This window comes from Malaclemys terrapin, chromosome 1 (genome assembly GCF_027887155.1).
Source record: "Malaclemys terrapin pileata isolate rMalTer1 chromosome 1, rMalTer1.hap1, whole genome shotgun sequence".
NCBI lineage: Eukaryota > Metazoa > Chordata > Testudines > Emydidae > Malaclemys > Malaclemys terrapin.
Window position 1 is genome coordinate 153,107,626 of NC_071505.1, and position 19,181 is coordinate 153,126,806.

Sequence of the window (19,181 nt, forward strand, 5' to 3'; positions counted from 1 at the left end):
AAGAATTTACTTGCCACTTGTTATGATTTCAAGAAACAAACTGGTTTAGTTTGAATAGGATTTTCGGTCAGAAACGGTTTCAATGAAATTTCCCCACCATCTCGATTCCTGGGCTCTATCTCTGCCTTTCAGGGAGGGGTTTGCTGTCTGTTAGAACAGGAGTCTGATTTGGATAGGGATAGAGACCTCTTCAATGTTTTTAATGAAGTAAATACTAATGGGAATTGTGTGATCATGGGAGACTTTAACTTCCGAGATATAGACTGGAGGACAAGTGCTAGTAATATAATAGGGCTCAGATTTTCCTAGATGTGATAGCTGATGGATTCCTTCACCAAGTAGTTGAAGAACCAACAAGAGGGGATGCCATTTTAGATTTGGTGTGGGTAGTGAGGATCTCTTAGAAGAAATGGTTGTAGGGGACAGCCTTGGTTTGAGCGATCGTGAGCTAATTCAGTTTAAACTAAATGGAAGGGTAAACAAAAATAGATCTGTGACTAGGTTTTTTTTTTTCAAAAGGACTAACTTTAAAAAATTAAGGAAATTAGTTAGGGAAGTGGATTGGACTGAAGGACTTGTGGAACAGATGGATCAGACTGAACAGGTTCCAAACCTCTCGGAGGCTCTGATCTTCTAAACAGGGACGTCTGTTTTCTAGTAAAATCAGGAAAAAGAAAGGAGAGAACTCAAAAGAGGTTCCTCCTGGTGCTCACGTATGTGACCCCTAATACTCTCTCAGACCTCAAAGAGAGACCTCGAGAAGGAGACTTGCTGAAGCAAAGCTACAGGGGACTCAGAGGTTTCCCTGGCCCTGAGCCCCTGTCCTGCCTGGCTGATGTCAGCATCTCTCTGTGAGGTCACCACCTCCCCAGCACCTTTGACCAATAGGCTGAGGTCCTGCAAAAGGCCTTTGTGATGTCACTGTCACACCCACCCCTCCCCTGCAGTGCTAATGTCCTGCCGCAGGCCAGACACTTTGGAGGTTTGAGCTACTCCTTGTGGATCACCCCACTGAATGAGTGTTCATTCTAGGAAGCAAGCCGGCTAGACAGTAAAACAGCAGAGGCTGCTCCCAATGCTACACTCGGTTTCTCAGAAATGAGTAGACTTTATGGGCAGAAGAGACAGTTAGAGCATCTAATCTGACCCCCTGCATATTACAGGCCTTTCTGCACCATATGGGGCAGGCAGAGCTCTGCCTGGGCGCAGGGGGAATGGGATGGGGGTAGATCAAGGAAAGGGGGGAGGGGAATGGCTGTGAGGGAAAGAGCTCCTGTCCCAGATGAAGGAATTTGGGGGCAGAGGAAAGGACCCTGCTCCACAGAGAGGGGAGAGGGTTTCTGTGAGTGCCAGGGGGCTCCATTTCCCCTTCCACTAGCTCCCCATTTACAGAGAGCCAGAGCAGTACCTGCCGCAGGGAGCGGGAGTTGCTGGTGGCCTCAGAGGCACAGGCCCTGCAGCGCCTCGGGCACCTGGCGCAAGTGCCGCATGATACGGAGCTGGCGCATCACATTGGCCGTAACATCCTCCTGCTGCAAGGGAACGAGAACCTGTCTGACTCAGACGTCTCCGAGGAATCAGGGGGGATTAACGGCTCCTGGAACCAGCAGCATTTCCACCCAGCCCCTGCCCACCTCTGAGGGATGGATTCCCCCTCCTGACCCCCAGGATGGAGTCTTGTTGTCCTTCCTAGTGACCGCTAGTGGCAACCCCCCTCCTTGTACGGGGAGCTCCTGCCACTTCCCCGTCAGTGCCCCTGACAGCTGTTCCACCTCCAATCCACAGCTCAAGTTCTCAGACCCCTCTCCTCCAGCCCCACCCAGGTTGGGTAGGGAGGGGACTGTAGCGGGGGGGGGCAGGAGGAATTCTGGCAGCAGTGAAGTGGGATGTGGGGAGGTTGAGGCCTTTCCCCAAGTCACCCCAGCCACTAATGCTGAAGCCGCAGGATGGCAGCCCTGATGAATGGGACGGATCAGCAGCCCCTGCTGACTAGGGTTACCATACGTCCGTTTTTTCCCAGACATGTCCTGCTTTTCGGCAATCAAACCCCCGTCCGGGGGGAATTGCCGAAAAGCCAAACATGTCCGGGAAAATGCCGGCCGGGCACTTCCCCTCCCGCGGCTGTTCTGCTCCGCTCCTCCCCTCTCAGACTTTAAGAGCCGAGCTGCCCGAGCCAGCGCTACTGGCTTCGGGCAGCCCCCCCCTGCCTCCGGACCCCGAGCCACGGGCCAGGCACTTCCCTTCCCAGGCTCCAGCTGAGCTGCTCCACTCCTCCCCTCTCAGACTTTAAGGCTCCAGCTGCGCTGGGGAAGCACTGGCCAGGGGTGCAGGGTCTGGGGGCTGCCCGGCAAACCGTGAAGCCGGTAGCGCTGGGGCAGCCCTTTCCCCATGGCTGGGAGTGGGAGGGAGGAGGGGGCGGAGTTAGGGCGGGGAAGGGGCGGAGTTGGGGCGGGGCTAGGGGGTGGGGAAATGGGCGGGGCCAGGGCCCGTGGAGGGTCCTCTTTTTTTATTTATTAGACATGGTAACCCTACTGCTGACTGAATCCTCCTGTTCTCTCCAGAACGGGTCCAGCCTTGCCAGCAGCAGGACAAGCGTCCCCTGCCCATGTGTCTCAGCCCTGCCTGGTCAGACGCCATCACCCGTCAGTCCTTGGCCTCCCAGGCTGCCAGTGATGGGAGCAACTCTGGGTGGTGGCTCGGGTGACACAGACACCAGACCACTAGGAATTGGGTGCGGCCCTGTGGGACAGGAGAGTCTCGCAGAGGGCACTTGGGGGACTCTCCTGCCCTTCCCAAGTGCGATAGCACCCTGTCCTAAGAACATAAGTCTGGGATGAGGCAAAGCTTGTCATTAATTAGCCTGGCTAAAGAGCTGGGTGGAGCTGCTCCGGGGACAAGCTGGCTCACTCCTGCTCATGGAGGTGAATTCATCTCCCTTCCCAGGAGCACCTGCTCTCCCTTTCATTCCCCACCAGGCTCCTTGTGCCAGGCCAGCGAATGGCCACAGGATGGGAATGAGGCCTGGGCCCCGCCCCAATCTCCTGAGTCTAATGCAGCTGCTCACCTTGTCCCCCATCAGCTGCTGGGTTTCCCCCAGGAGGGAGTAGGTGACAGGGAAAGAGACACACACACATTTGTCCTTCTGGTTGCAGGGCTTGTGTCCTTCCAATCCCATTGGTGGCTGCACAGTGGGCAGAGTCCTCGCTGCGTGCCCGGCCCAACAGAATTGCAGGGCGTGGTGTGGAACACAGAAAGAGATAGAGAGACTCATCCTCCAGCCGGGGTCAGTCTGAGAGAAATTGGCTGGGGTCCCAGTCTCACTCTTCTAGTGGGTGCCATTTCCCAGCTGGGTTCCTTACCCCTCTGGTGCAGCAGCAGCTGGTAGAGCCGGTAAACCCCCTCCCTGGCCTGCCGGCTGATGTCCTTGGCTGCGTCACTGACGGACAGAGCCAGCTGTGCCATGTGGTGACCCATCCTGGGGAATTCCGCTGAGTTCTAATGGACGGGAGAGGGAGAGGGGACTCCATCAGCATTTTCCTGTTAGCTCCCAGTCCCCCCCGGGCCAGGACTCTCCTTCCCCTCAGCCCCTCTGCAGGAGATGCTAGAGGATAGGAGCTAGAGCCAGACCCTTAATTTCCTCTGCCCCCAAGGAAGCCTGGAGCACAGGGCTGTGGGCAGGGGCCTCCATGAGGACTTGCTTCCCCAGCTGCTCCAGGATGACAGGGAGGCATGAACCTGGAGCACAGTCCCCTTAAAAGCCCAGAGTCACCACTTAACTAGGACAAGAAGAACTTGACTCAAGCCAGGCTCACTCTCTGCTCTGACTCTGCCTCCCCAAGAGGAACACTCCTAACCCACAGCCCCTGCAGCAGCAGATCCTACAGCCCGTCGGAGCCAGCCCACCTACCCCTGGAGTCAGGAAGCTGGGGTCAGAGGTCGCTTACGTCAAACTCAGGGAGGGTGATGGTGAATCTGAGCAGGGCCGTGCTGCTCTTAACGGCCCTGGCTCTCTCTCGCGGCACCCTGGACATGATCCAGTAGTTAATGTGCTGTGGGGAAAGGAGGCATTGCACTGACTGCCCTGACCGAGGATGCCCACTGGGGGCCCGGCTAGGAGGACAGACTGGAAAATGGATCTAAGAGTGAAGGTAAAATTGCCCCCACCCCTCTCATCGGGCTCACCTCCAAGATGTAGTGGAGCCTGTCGGTGTCTGGGGACTCTGCCAGCAGGTTCCCCAGCATGGCATCCAGGAGGTCTGGCAAGACCCTAGGCAGATCCTGAAAGCAAGGGAGAGCCATGGGTCAGAGTTAGGGAAACTGGGGCTAAACTTGCCACAGGATGGGAAGACGGGTCTCTGGGAAGCACTGGTGAGGCCCCCAAACACATATCCTGGCCTCTCTCCTTCACATCCCACTGCAGGCAATTAGCAAGGACTCATGGCAGGATGACAGCTGGCTCTTCAATCCATGACTTTAGCATGATCTACCTGCACTTGGGCGGTGTCCTTCTCCATGCCCAGGGTGAAGACAGCGTGCAGGGCAGCTCGGAGGAGGTGGGTCTCCAGCTCTGGCTCCAGGGCAGGTGTCATGGTGCTGGCAAGAGAGAGGAGCCGGTATTAGACTGTGCAGTATGGGGATGGGACAGGTGAAACTGCAGGGAAATAGGCACAGGCTGGCAAGAAGGGAAACTGAGGCACCGAGCCAGGGAATGACGAGGCCAAGGTTTCTCAGACAGACAGTGGCAGGGCAGGAATAGCCCGTTCCCTGGACCCTGCTGCCCCTCCTGTATCTGATCCTGGGAGTGAGCCTCTCCCCAAAGCCATTGCAGTGTTACTGGAGTGAAAAGAACAGCCCAGCCAGGAGAGAGTGACCCTTCCCCGCACCTCTGCCAGAGGAGCCACCCTTGGGAGGTGACCTGGGAGTGGGAGGGGCAGTGACTCCCAGCCCTGGGCCTGAGCAGCACTGGGGTTAGGGGAACCGGGCCGGAGGGTCTCGGTACCTGAGGTTGCCCACAGCAATCAGGGAGTTGGCGAGGACGGCGCCGGGTGGAGAGTTATCAGGCAGCTCCTCAATGAGCTCCTGTGAGACCCAAAGGAGACAACGGAGCGTGTGAGATTCGGGCCTCACTGACACTTCCCAGCCATTACACAGCCAGGGCCCCACACAGCCAGCAGGATCCCCCCGCTCCTCCGATTCCTGCCCAATAGTGACCACTCTCCGAATTTCTCCCGTCTCTTCTCCCCAGTCTTCAGCCCCAGCAATCCCTGCCCTCTGCTGCCCCTCCAGCACCAGCCATCCCCCATCCATTGGCCTGGGGAGACCCCTGCCCCTCCCATGTCTCTGTCTTTCCTCCAGCTGCTGGGCATCGTGTCTCGCTCACCACAATCCTCTCCGCCACAGCCGCCTTGCAGCAGTGCGGCTCCAGTGTGTCCTGCCCTCTCTGCTGTGCAGCGAGACGCGGGGTGGATGGCGTGCAGGAACACGAGCTGCTGGGCCTCCTCCTGCACCCACCAGGAGTGGGGTTAGGGGAGAGAGAGCCAGTTAGCCAGGGACCTCCCTGCCCCCACACAGCAGCTGCAGGACTCAGGCCTGAATGGGGGATAGTGGGGACCCGCCCATTGTCCAAATCACCCACCACTCCACCACAAGCAGGGTCAGGAACTGGGACAGTGCCTGTGGGGGGAGGAGACCCGGCTGGTGTGTGACAGACACCCCCACCTCTGGGGTCCCAGATCATGGAGGAGAAAGGTCCCCATTAGGGCTGGTGGATCATCAGGGACAAGACCCTCTGCAGGGGGTCAGGTGCTGGGAAGGGGCAGGACAGTCTCGGTTTCAGCACAGCTGGGGAACGTTTGTACCTTTTCTCCGCCTTGGAGCTGCTCTCGGATGTTATAGAGAGCAGCCTCCTCTGTGGCCATGTCCACCCATTCCTCCTCCTCGTCCCCTGAGTCCCTGGCGGTCCCTGCACCAGGGAGAGAAGGCCTGCTGCCACTCGGGGGAAGGACAGGGGCACAGTGGGGTAATGTGTCCCCTTCCCACCTCCGGGACCCAGGGAAGATCGGGCTCCACACTCCCCCCTCTCAGTGATGCCTTCAGCCCCCAACTCCTTCAGGAGCCCATAGCAAAGAGACCCCTCCACGCTGTCCTGGACTCCCTGGGAGGTGCCTCCCCCCAACTGGAGCACCAAGGACCAAAGTGGCAGCATCTAGTGTCAGTGGGGTTCATGTGGCTCAAGCCAGACCCCTGGGCTGGGGACCCACCCCCATAGCACTGATCGAGGGCCTGGGCCCAGGGTGTTCACAGCCCCGCCCTCACCTCTCCCTGAGCCCAGCCTGACTTCTCACCTGGAACAAAGCAGCGGCGTCCATCAGCCTCGCTGCTGCCCAAGTCCCAGGCACTGCTGCTGTCCCATGGGGAGCGGGCCGAGCTGCTGGTGGTGGGACAGGGATCCTCCACCTCCTGCCCTGGGGAGGCTGGAAGGTCCTCAGTGACCGGGCAGGGCGATGCCTCCTGCTGGGAATCAGGGCTGGGCTCCTGGGGCCGCTGCTGCCCACACAACATGTCCCAGAGTCACTCTGCCCGGCTCCCCTCCTGCGCTGGGTCCTGCCTGCCCAGCCGCAGCCTGGCCCAGCTCCATTTCGACCTGGCCTCTCCCACCTCGGCGCCTGCGCTGGGAGTGGGTTTTCTCCGCCAGAAGGCTGGGCACTTCCATCTCCTGGCCTGGCCGGGAGCTCCTTCCCCACCAGTGGGGACGGAGGAGCCGCTCTGCTCCGGGGGAAGATGGCAGCTGCTTCCCTCAGGCTCTGGGGCCACCTGCAGAGCCTTCTTCCTGAACCTCCTCAGGAGCCTGGCCATCCTGGAACCCAGCGGGGAGCGGGCATGAGTCTGGGGTCAAGGCAGCCTCTCACTAACCAGCCTGTTTGGTCCCTCCCCATCCCTGCCCCAGCCAGAGCAGCTCTTCCTCCCTCACAGGGGTGCACGTAATGCAATCTACACGCACTGGCAGGAGTTCATTGCATGATCTGCTCCCAGCGTTCCCCCTCGTCACCCCTGGGGCTGCAATGCCCGGGGAGTCTCCTCCTTTTCCATCACTGGGCTCAGTCACTTTGGACAAGCAGCTCTCTCCTGCCGTCCCAGGCCACACTCCCCCCAGGCTAGAGAAGGAACAGAACCCAGGAGTCCGGACTTCTCCTGGGAAACCATTCCCCATGTCAAAGTCCCGAGACAGAGCAAGGCCAGGGCCCCTGCCGTTCCCATTGATTTCCATGCTGAGCAGCTCACAGGGTCTGGCCCAGCTCAGAGACGCTCAGCCTGGGGAACAGTCTCCCACAAGGGAAGGGCTGGGAGCCCCATTGCTGGGACCTTTCCAAACACACTGGAGACGGCTCTGGAGAAGCCCCTCCCCGGTCTGAGAGCGAGGGGCTCCTGGGAGCGGTTTGCAAATCCAATCTCCTTTGGGAGAGATTCCTTCCCCCTCTTTCTGCCTCTCCCCAGACAGACAGGGGACGCCAACGGGGAACCCTAATGCCACTCACTTGCTCTGCTGACGGAGCGATGGATGGAGGATGTTCAGTATCGTCCCTCGCCCTCCTCCTCACTCCCCAAAGCCAAAGCAGGCTGGAGAGGGTGGTGGTGACGTGAGGAGTTACCCTGCCCAGCCAGCAGGCAGGGGGATAGCACTGGGCGATCGACAGGCTGTGAAAACAAGAGTCTGTCTTATTGCCAAGGGACAGAGAAACTCGGCCAGCAGCAGGGGGTGCAGAACACTGGCCTAGTGCGGGGGTGACAGCGCCTCCGGGATCCTGACATCCCGGCACTTTACACACCTTCCTGGAGCCTCCCAACCCCCCTGGGCTGTAGGGGCTGCGACCCCAACCCCACTGATGAGAACCAGGCCTGGGGCGGGGAAGCTACTGGCTCAGGGTCACACCAAGTGTCAGAGCCAGGGATGGGACCCAGCAGTCCTTATTTCCAGGCTCCTTCACTAACCACTGCTGCACACTCCCTCCCATAGTTGGCAATTACAACCAGGCCTTCATGTCCGGTCCCCCTGCTTTGAGAGGGAGTGTGCTCCGCTGGAGTGATTGGAGGAGGGAACTGGGAGTCAGGACTCCTGGGTTCCATTGCTGGTTTCCTATTGACCTGTGGGACTTTGGGTAAGTTGCTCCCCGCTCTAGGCTCTGTCCCCAGCAGTCAAATGGGGATTTCATACTTTCCCACTATTGGAAAGTGCTGGGAGAATCCCCCAGCAAAAGCTACTCTGACAGTGCTAAGCAGCATCTGACCATTAGAGGTCAGAGCGCACTGCCCAGGAGGAGGAGTGTTTGGTTCCGAGCTGTTGGAGTACGGGCTTGCAACCATCTGTGCACACATATTATACTAATTGCATCTAGACCACCTCTCCCTAGTTTGTTTGTGAGAATGTCCTTATTAACACCAAGATGGATCACATCTACTGTTTACCCACCTGCACTAGGCCCGTAACCCTGCCAAAGAAGGAGCTAGCATTGGTTTGGAATAATTTGTTCTTGACAAGTCCATGCTCACTAGTCCTAAGAACCAAATTGTCCTGTAGGTGCTGACAAACTGATTGTTTAATAAGGAGTTCCAGTATCTTTCCAGGTATGTTAATGGATGGGAAGATGTTCTTTTTCAGGGATCTTTGACGAGAACTGGGACACAGCACCTAGTTTGTTGAGGCCATAAAATGGAGACAGGCACCTCTTCTCTCCCCCCAGCACCCCAGAAACCTAAAAGAGTGGGACTCACATCCCTCAATGGGCTTTAAAAAAGACAATGGTTACAATGTGGCCCTGACCATTTCTGGTTTCTGCAGACTAGATGTTTTAGCAAAGTTTAGAATTCCTTGGTGCTCAACACTGTGAAACTCCCCTTTCTCCTTTACAAAGGGCTTTAACGCCCCTTATCTCACCCAGGCTCTCGACTGCCCAAAGTTGGAGAATTGTCCCTGTTCCCATTGCAGAGCACACCCCACAACACACACACAGAGTCCTCCTGGTGGTGGGAGGGGAACAGAGGAAAGGACAAAAGAAGTAAGAGATGAAGAAAAAGGAGGGAGGGATGGAGGAAAAGGTAAAAGAAAAAGGACAAACCCTAATGTCCCCAGTGATTCTAAGGGACAAAATCCCAGGTGGGGAATAAAATTCGGCCACCTTAAGCTCGTGTTTTCTATGCCTAGAATTCAGCTGGCGCCAGATGCATCAGACTGAACAGGTTCCAAACCTCTCGGAGGCTCTTACCTTCTAAAAAGGGACGTCTGTTTTCTAGTAAAATCAGGAAAAAGAAAGGAGAAAACTCAGAAGAGGTTCCTCCTGGCGCTCACGTACGTGAACCCTAATACTCTCTCAGTCCTCAAAGAGAGACCTCGAGAAGGAGACTTGCTGAAGCAAAGCTACAGGGGACTCTGAGGTTTCCCTGGCCCTGCGCCCCTGTCCTGCCTGGCTGATGTCAGCATCTCTCTGTGAGGTCACCACCTCCCCAGCACTTTTGACCAATAGGCTGAGGTCCTGCAAAAGGCCTTTGTGATGTCACTGCCACACACACCCCTCCCCTGCAGTGCTAATGTCCTGCCGCAGGCCAGACACTTTGGAGGTTTGAGCTACTCTCTGTGGATCACCCCACTCAATGAGTGTTCGTTCTAGGAAGCAAGCCGGCTAGACAGTAAAACAGCAGAGGCTGCTGCCAATGCTATACTCGGTTTCTCAGAAATGAGTAGACTTTATGGGCAGAAGAGACAGTTAGAGCATCTAATCTGACCCCCTGCATATCACAGGCCTCCTGTCTACCACAATAGCTACTTTTGGGGCAAACACATTCCAGAAAGGCATCTACTCTTTATTAAATGACATCAAGAGACGGAGAATCCACCACTTTCCTTGGTAGCTTCTTCCTGTGGTCAATCATCCTCGCTGTTGAATATTTGTGCCTTATTTGTCATAGGAATTTGTCTCTTTTCACCTTCCAGCCATTCCCAACCTCAGCCAGCATTTATAGGTGACAAATCTCACGAATTGTCACAGATTGCGGTGTTACTAGAGGAGGTTTTGGAATTAACTGATAAGTCACCGGGACCAGATGGCGTTGACCCAAGAGTTCTGAAAGAACTCAGATGTGAAATTGCGGAACTACTAATTATGGTTTGTAACCTGTCCTTTAAATCAGCTTCTGTATCCATGACTGGAAGTTAGCTAATATAACGCCAATATTTAAAAAGGGCACTATTGGTGATCCCGGCAATTACAGACCAGTAAGTCTAATGTCAGTAACGGGCAAATTAGTTGAAACAATTGTAAAGAATAAAATTGTTAGACACATAGAAGAACATAAATTGTTGGGCAAAAGTCAACATAGTTTAGGTAAAGGGAAATCATGTCTTACTAATCTATTAGAGTTCTTTGAAGGGGTCAACAAACATCTGGACAAGGGGGATCCAGTGGACATAGTGTACTTAGATTTCCAGAAAGCCTTTGACAAGGTCCCTCACCAAAGGGTCTTATGTAAATTAAGTTGTCATGGGATAAGAGGGAAGATCCTTTCATGGATTGAGAACTGGTTAAAAGACAGGGAACAAAGGGTAGGAATAAATGGTAAATTTTCAGAATGGAGAGGGGTAACTAGTGGTGTTCCCCAAGGGTCAGTCCTAGGACCAATGCTATTCAACTTATTCATAAATGATCTGGAGAAAGGGGTAAAAAGTGAGGTGCAAAGTTTGCAGATGATACTAAAGTGCTCAAGATAGTTAAGACCAAAGCAGACTGTGAAGAACTTCAAAAAGATCTCCCAAAACTAAGTGATTGGGCAACAAAATGGCAAATGAAATTTAATGTGGACAACATAAAGTAATGCACATTGGGAAAAATAACCCCAACTATACATACAATATGATGGGGGCTAATTTAGCTACAACGAATCAGGAAAAAGATCTTGGCGTCATCGTGGATAGTTCTCTGAAGACTTCCACGCAGTGTGCAGCGGCAGTCAAAAAAGCAAACAGGATGTTAGGAATCATTAAAAAGGGGATAGAGAATAAGACGGAGAATATCTTATTGCCCTTATATAAATCCATGGTACACCCACATCTTGAATACTGTGTACAGATGTGGTCTCCTCATCTCAAAAAAAATATACTGGCATTAGAAAAGGTTCAGAGAAGGACAATTAAAATGATTAGAGGTTTGGAAGGGGTCCCATATGAGGAGAGATTAAAGAGGCTAGGACTTTTCAGCTTGGAAAAGAGGAGACTATGGGGGGATATGATAGAGGTATATGAAATCATGAGTGATGTGAAGAAAGTGAATAAGGAAAAGTTATTTACTTGTTCCCATAATATAAGAACTCCACTAGTAACCTCCCTCCAGCCTGACAGTTCACCTTTCAGTACGACCCGTTGTAGTCTCCCCTTTAACCAATTCCTTATCCACCTTTCAATTTTCATATTGATCCTCATCTTTTCCAATTTAGCTAATAATTCCCCATATGGAACCGTATCAAATGCCTTACTGAAATCGAGGTAAATTAGATCCACTGCGTTTCCTTTGTCTAAAAAATCTGTGACCTTCTCAAAGAAGGAGATCGGGTTGGTTTGGCACGCTCTACCTTTTGTAAAGCCATGTTGTATTTTGTCCCAATTACCATTGACCTCAATGTCCTTAACTACTTTCTCCTTCAAAACATTTTCTGAGACCTTGCATACTACAGATGTCAAACTAACAGGCCTGTAGTTACCCGGATCACGTTTTTCCCCTTTCTTAAAGCTAGGAACTATGTTAGCAATTCTCCAGTCATACGGCACAACCCCTGAGTTTACTGATTCATTAACATTTTTTGCTAATGGGCTTGCAATTTCATGTGCCAGTTCCTTTAATATTCTTGGATAAAGATTATCTGGGATCCCCGATTTAGTCCCATTAAACTGTTCAAGTTTGGCTTCTACCTCGGATGTGGTAATATCTACCTCCATATCCTCATTCCCATTTGTCATCCTACCATTATCTCTAAGCTCCTCATTAGCCTCTTAAAGACTGAGGCAAAGTATTTGTTTAGATATTGGGCCATGCCTAGATTATCCTTAACCTCCACTCCATCCTCAGTGTTTAGCAGTCCCACTTCTTTCTTTGTTTTCTTCTTATTTATATGGCTATAGAACCTTTTACACCTTTTACTATTGGTTTGAATTCCCTTTGCAAGGTCCAACTCTACATGGCTTTTGGCCTTTCTCACTTTGTCCCTACATGTTCTGACCTCAGTAAGGTAGCTTTCCCTGCTGATCACTCCCATCTTCCACTCCTTGTAGGCTTTCTGCTTTTTCTTAATCATCTCTCTGAGATGCTTGCTCATCCAACTTGGTCTACAACTCCTGCCTATGAATTTTCCCCCCTTTCTTGGGATGCAGGCTTCTGATAGTTTCTGCAACTTTGACTTGAAGTAATTCCAGGCCTTCTCCGCCTTTAGATCCACAAGTTCTTCAGTCCAATCCACTTCCCTATCTAATTTCCTTAATTTTTTAAAGTTAGCCCTTTTGAAATCAAAAACCTAGTCACAGATCTATTTTTGTTTACCCTTCCATTTAGTTTAAACTGAATTAGCTCACGATCGCTCAAACCAAGGCTGTCCCCTACAACCATTTCTTCTAAGAGATCCTCACTACCCACACCAAATCTAAAATGGCATCCCCTCTTGTTGGTTCTTCAACTACTTGGTGAAGGAATCCATCAGCTATCACATCTAGGAAAATCTGAGCCCTATTATATTACTAGCACTTGTCCTCCAGTCTATATCTGGGAAGTTAAAGTCTCCCATGATCACACAATTCCCATTAGTATTTACTTCATTAAAAACATTAAAGAGGTCTCTATCCCTATCCAAATCAGACTCCTGTTCTAACAGACAGCAAACCCCCCAAAGAGAGGGATAGAGCCCAGGAATAGAGATGGTGGGGAAATTTCATTGAAACCGTTTCTGTCCGAAAATCCCATTCAAACTAAACCAGTTTGTTTCTTGAAATCATATCAAGTGGCATGAAAATTCTTTGCAAAAATATTTTGTTGCAAAACAAAAGCATCTTCTGTGTCACAGTGTGTTAAATTGTCTCATTGCACACAAAGAGGAGACACTTAGATCTCAAAAATTAGATGAGATGTTTCAGTCTGAGCTAAGTAGTTGCTGCTCTTAACAATTGCAACATAATAAAATACAAATAAAATAGACTATTTCAGCCATTCTATTATGTCATAATCTGATCTGAGTAAACATGATAGGACACCTCATTTTATGCACTGCTCCTAGTGACACTCTCCAATAGATCCCCATCCTCCACCCATCGGGAGGTAGGTAGGAGCGGATTGTTATCCCTACTTGAAAGAGGGAGAAGCTAAGGCTGAGAAAGGAGAATTGACTTGTCTTAAGTCACACAGCCAGTCCGTGGCAGAGTTGGGAACAGGACCCAAGAGCCCTGATTTTCAAACTAACCATCGGATCTTGAATTTCAGACATTGAATGACCTGAATAAAGTGCTCTCAAGTGAGTTCCAGACCAGCAAGAGTTCATAGTAATTATTCAGCAAGTATTTTAGGAGAACTGGAATGGTAGAGAAAATAATGAACTGCAGAGAAGCAGCAAAATTTGTCGAACATATGACTGGTTATGACTATTTACTTGGTCTTAAAAGAAAACAACAGGGACCTGAGTCTCCTCCCTGTCAATAACCCCCTGCTCAGCCAATCAGGGTAGAGACCAAGGGGCAGGAGGATGAGGGTTCTCACCAGAGAGCCCAAAGGATGGCCCAGGTCACCGCTGGGGATCACTGTCTGAGCATTATTTCAACGCCACATTTTTCGGTGGACCTCCCACAATGGGAGTTGTAGAGCACCCCCCACGACACACACACACCCCTCCTGGTGGTGGGAGGGGAACGGGGAAAGGACAAAAGAAGTAAGAGATGAAGAGAAAGGAGGGAGGGATGGAGGAAAAGGTAAAAGAAAAAGGACAAACCTTAATGTCCCCAGAGATTCTAAGGGACAAAATCCCAGGTGGGGAATAAAATTTGGCCACCTTAAGTTAGTGTTTTCCATGCCTAAAATTCAGCTGGTGCCAGATGCATCAGACTCAACAGGTTCCAAACCTCTCGGAGGCTCTTACCTTCTAAACAGGGACGTCAGTTTTCTAGTGAAATCAGGAAAAAGAAAGGAGAAAACTCAAAAGAGGTTCCTCCTGGTGCTCACATACATGAACCCAAATACTCTCTCAGACCTCAAAGAGAGATCTCGAGAAGGGGACTTGCTGAAGCAAAGCCACAGGGGTCTCTGAAGTTTCCCTGGCCCTGCGCCCCTGTCCTGCCTGGCTGATGTCAGCATCCCTCTGTGAGGTCACCACCTCCCCTGCACCTTTGACCAATAGGCTGAGGTCCTGCAAAAGGCCTTTGTGATGTCACTGCCACACCCACCCCTCCCCTGCAGTTCTAATGTCCTGCCACAGGGCTGACACTTTGGAGGTTTGAGCTACTCCCTGTGGATCACCCCACTCAATGAGTGTTCATTCTAGGAAGCAAGCCGGCTAGACAGTAAAACATCACAAGCTGCTCCCAATGCTACACTCGGTTTCTCAGAAATGAGTAGACTTTATGGGCAGCAGAGACCGTTAGAGCATCTAATCTGACCCCCTGCATATCACAGGCCTCCTGTCTACCACAATAGCTACTTTTGGGGCAAACACATTCCGGAAAGGCATCTAGTCTTTATTAATGACATCAAGAGATGGAGAATCCACCACTTTCCTTGGTAGCTTCTTCCTGTGGTCAATCATCCTCGCTGTTGAATATTTGTGCCTTATTTGTCATAGGAATTTGTCTCTTTTCACCTTCCAGCCATTGGGTCTTGTTCTGCCTTTCTCTGCTAGACTAGAGAGCCCTTTAATACCCAGTATTTTCTCTCCATTAAGGCACTTCAACACTTCAATGAAGTCCCCTTCAATCTTCTTTTGATAAGCTAAACAGGTTGAGCTCTTTCAATAGCTCACTAGAAGGCATTTTTCTCCAGCCCTCAGAACATTTGATGGCTCTTTGCTGCCCCAGCTCCAATTTCTAGGACCATCTTTTTCAAAGGAGGACACCAAGACTGGAGGCAGTATTCCAATAGCAGTCTCACTGCTGCTGTGTCACCTCCCTATCCTACTCACGGCTCTGCTCCTACGTCTAATGATGGCTTTAGCCCTGTTCACCACAGCATCACACTGGGAGCTCATGTTGAGTGGCTTCTCCACTCTGGCCCCTAAATCCTTTTCAGAGTCACTGCTTTCCTGGATCCACGTCCCCATTCTGGAGGTGTGGCCGGCGTGCCTTGTTGCCACGTATAGGACCTTGCATTGGGCTCTGCTCAAACTTGTTTTCTTTGAATGGGTCCAGCTGGCCGAATGAGCCAGATCGCTCTGTATCACTGCCCTCTCGCCATCAGGAATTACCACTCTGCCTGTATTTTGTCAACCCCCAATCTTATCCGCAGTGATTGTATGTTTTCTCCCAATTCATTGATAACAATTATTTTAAAAAATTAGTCCTTGAGAGCTTCTTCAGACCCTTAGTACCCAGGAGCTGCTCCCCACATCACAGTGAGAAATGCTGTCCAGCCCTGCTGGTACATAGGGGATAAGCACGGAACAAAGGTACCTTTAGGAGCTGTGTTGTCCATAGGCTCTGAACAACATGTGGGGGTCAGCAGATTACAAACACACGACAGACCTGTAGTGTAGACAGGTCCCAACTGTGTCTTGGTTTCCCACCCTGTAAAATGGGGAGAACAAACAAAACCTTGATTAGCTCCATTTGATAGCTGGGGAAACCGAGGCACCCAGCGGTGCAGAGACTCGCTCATGGTCCCAAAGCCAGGAATAGAAAACAGCAGATCTGATAGCCAGGCCTGGGACCTAACCCTGGTTTTCCTGGCCTTGCTGCTCTAAGTTTAGTCACAGCCTCCATGTCTTTTCCCCCGTGTCCCTTAACCCCACGTCACTGCAGAAGAGAGATTTTCTGGTAGCCAGCTGGCTCTCCTGCATGTGGATGTCGTTCCAAAAGACGTGCTCTGGCTCAGTCCCATGCTATGGTTGGCTGAAGGAACCACTTGGTCACATTCTAGCCCTGAGTTATACAGGAGGGGCGACTAGATGCACATAATGGTCCTTTCTGACCTGAACCTCTATCAATCGCTACTTTTTCTGCTGCTAGGAAGAGAACTCTGGACCCATTTTCTCTCATTCACTTTCAGTCGGAATAATTTCAATCCAGGCCAAAGGATTTCCTCTTCCATTGTGTCTTCAGCACCTTTGGGAGCAACCAGTTACTGTTACCCACAGGTTTCGAGTTTCAACCTGTCCCTGGGTGAGATGGCCAGGAAAGGGGTTGGAGCTCAACTGCACCTAGCCCAGGTGATGCAGCTCCCTAGGGCGAAGAGAAGAAGTGTGGGGGTCACGTGACAAGATGCAGCCTGTGACTAGGACCCAGGCCTGCTGAGAGATAGAAGGGCAGCCTGTGCTCAGCCAGGAGAGAGACCCCAAGGGAAGCAGGCATGGGAGGGGCTTGGAGAGTCCTTTAAAGGTCAGGGACAAGCTGGGAAGGGGCCAGGCTGAGCACTAAGGACAAGGCCCTAGGAGGGAAAGACAGGGCAGTTTAGGAGATGGGGCAGATAGTCCAGTTGGTTTCGGCTCCGGACCAGACACCCAGAGGTGAAGGTGATTGTCGGGGCTTCTGTCCTTCTTCCCCAGTGTAGATTTGATAGTGGAGAAGACTGATGCCGTAAGGGGGAAGTGAGTTACCCCAAGGTCACCCAGTGAGTTTATATCACAAATGCATACTCGGAAGGATCCAATAGAAACATGGATTTTCCAGTCTCTTCTTTCTAGGAGTCCCCAGGGCTAAGGTAAAACCCCTGCGGCCCCTCCCCATTCTGCTCACCTCCAAGATGTGCTGGAGTTTGTCTGTGCTGGGGGGTGCTGTCAGCAGGATCGAGACCTCGTCATCCATGTTCTCTGGGCAGGCCTTGCTCAGAGCCTGCCAGCGGAGGGAGACCAGGGGTCAGGAGCCTGCATTAGCACCGGTGTGCCATTGACCAAGAGCTGGCTGAGGTAAGCGCCGCCTGGCCGGAGCTTGCACCCAGAAACCCTGCCCCAGGTCGGAACCCCCTCCCACACCCAAATTCCCTCCCAGACCTCACACCCGGCACCCCAACCCCCTGCCCCAGGTCGGAACCCCCTCCTGTACCCTAATCCCTCCCAGACCCCACACCCCCACCCCAATCCCCTACCCCAGCCCTGAACCCCCTCCCGCACCCAAACTCCCTCCCAGACTCTGCACCCCAACCCTCTGCCCCAGCCCGGATCCCCCTCTGGCACCCCAAACCCCTAATCTCCAGCCCAATCCCAGAGCCCGCATCCCCACCGGAGCCCTCACCCCTCCCTGCACCCCAGCTCCAGCCCAGTGAAAGTGAGTGAGGGTGTGAGAGCGAACGACTGAGAGAGGTGGGCTGGGCTGGAGTGAGTGGGGGTGGGGCCGTAGAGAAGGGCATGAAAGGGGTTGGATCAAGGGCGTTTGGTTTTGTGCAAGTAGAAAGTTGGCAACCCTACTTAAGGACCTTTGAAAAGCAGCCTCCTTAGCACCGCTCCTGATACCAGGGGCCAAGGCGCCCCCGGACATGAGAACCACAATAGGCCAGAGCAAAACGCTGCGTTAAAAATCGGAGCTCAGGCTGCCAAGCGAATGATAGCTGACAGACAGGAGATGTGGGAATTAAGGTTGTGCCTTCAGCCAGCAACTGGTGTTCATCCGTTTGCACCACACACACACCTGTAGGCAGGGCCACTATTTCCTTGTCTGTCTGCCTGTTTAGCGTCTCTCGGTCCTTACTGTGCCCATCACCGTGGTGTCTGAGTGGCAAACCAAGGGTTTGACGTGTGCATATGAAACTGCCTGACTGGAAGGACGTGGTTTGGTGTGGATCAGTGACTGCTGGGGCGATTGGTGGCAGAAGGCTCTGAGGGCCTGGCTCATTCCAATGGCTTCTATAGCTCAGAGCAGCCCAGTCTCCTGCCTGGGTCCGACGCAAACCAGGAAGTACAGGACCACGGTTAATAAGAACAGCTCAAAAGATCATTTTCGCTGACCCAGCCCTGCACAGATTTCCAGCTTAGGTTTGCATTTTCAGCAAAAGTTCTTCTTGATTATTTTCTCCCAACCCCCTTCAGCCTCCATAATAGCCAGCCACCCCGTCAGTCGCATCCTGGGGCGCTCCAGGGACAGCGTGTGTGCGTGTATGTGTACGTCTGTATATATGTGTATGTGTACATGTGTGTATGTATGTGTGTACGTGTATGTGCACATGAGTGTGTGCACATGTGAGTGTGCGTGTGTATGTGTGTACATGTACCCCAGTCAGATGTATACATCTGGATTTCCTTTGAAAGAATTTTCAAATTGAGCTGATCAAGTGCAATGGCAAAGCACCCAATTCCAACTGCCTTCGCTGCTTTAACGTACAACCTGCTCCGCTGGCACCACTGACTCCTGAAAGCCCTAACGCTCCAGGGGAGCAGGCCATGCCCTGCCCTGCCCTGGCTGCCCCGGGTGTTACCTCGGAGGGAATCGTTCCAGATTCCAATGGGTGGCAGGTCCAGGGAAGAGCCTTATCTGGGGGGAGGCTGTACCAGACCCGCCCGACCCAGGCAGGCTCCCAGGTATTCTCTGCTCGGGGCTGATAGGGCTTCTTAGCAGTTTCTCTCCAAACAAATTCCAGTTCAAGACACCTGAGAGCTCCACAGCAGGGCAGCATCCCCAGAGCGCAGCAGGGCGGGGGTTAGGGGGAGCAGTCGGTAGCAGCACCTGCCCCTCGTACGGCAGGAGCGAGAAGTGCCAGCCTCTCTGAACAGAGCAGCAGCGTTCAGCCTGGGCCAGACGTGCTGCAGTGATGGGTAAGAGCTGGCTCGGAGAGCCAGAGGGTCTGTGGGGCAGCTCTGGGCCCTTCTGCTCCGCACTAGGGCCGGGTGGGCGTGTTCAGCTAGGATTGGAACCCACCAGCACTTGTGGGTATGAATGCGGGGCTGGAACGCAACGTGGGGCGCTCCCACCTCGCCCAGGGGTGATTGGGGGGAAGGGCAGAGAGACACCTGGGCTGAGACTCAGA

At 52.6% G+C, this 19,181-nt stretch overlaps 1 protein-coding gene and 1 long non-coding RNA gene across 2 annotated transcripts in view; one reads left to right on the forward strand and one right to left on the reverse strand.

Annotated features, from left to right (window-relative positions):
* The window catches only part of LOC128845352 (uncharacterized), a 41,528-nt gene that overhangs the window by 10,208 nt on the left and 12,139 nt on the right, over window positions 1-19,181 (forward strand). The gene's annotated exons all lie outside the window — the stretch shown is intronic.
* On the reverse strand, window positions 5,025-17,124 carry LOC128845361 (uncharacterized). Its single transcript, XR_008446649.1, has 3 exons — window positions 16,961-17,124; window positions 15,680-15,793; window positions 5,025-5,079 (listed from the first exon to the last, which is right to left on the reverse strand). It is a non-coding gene; the product is annotated as an uncharacterized LOC128845361 (long non-coding RNA).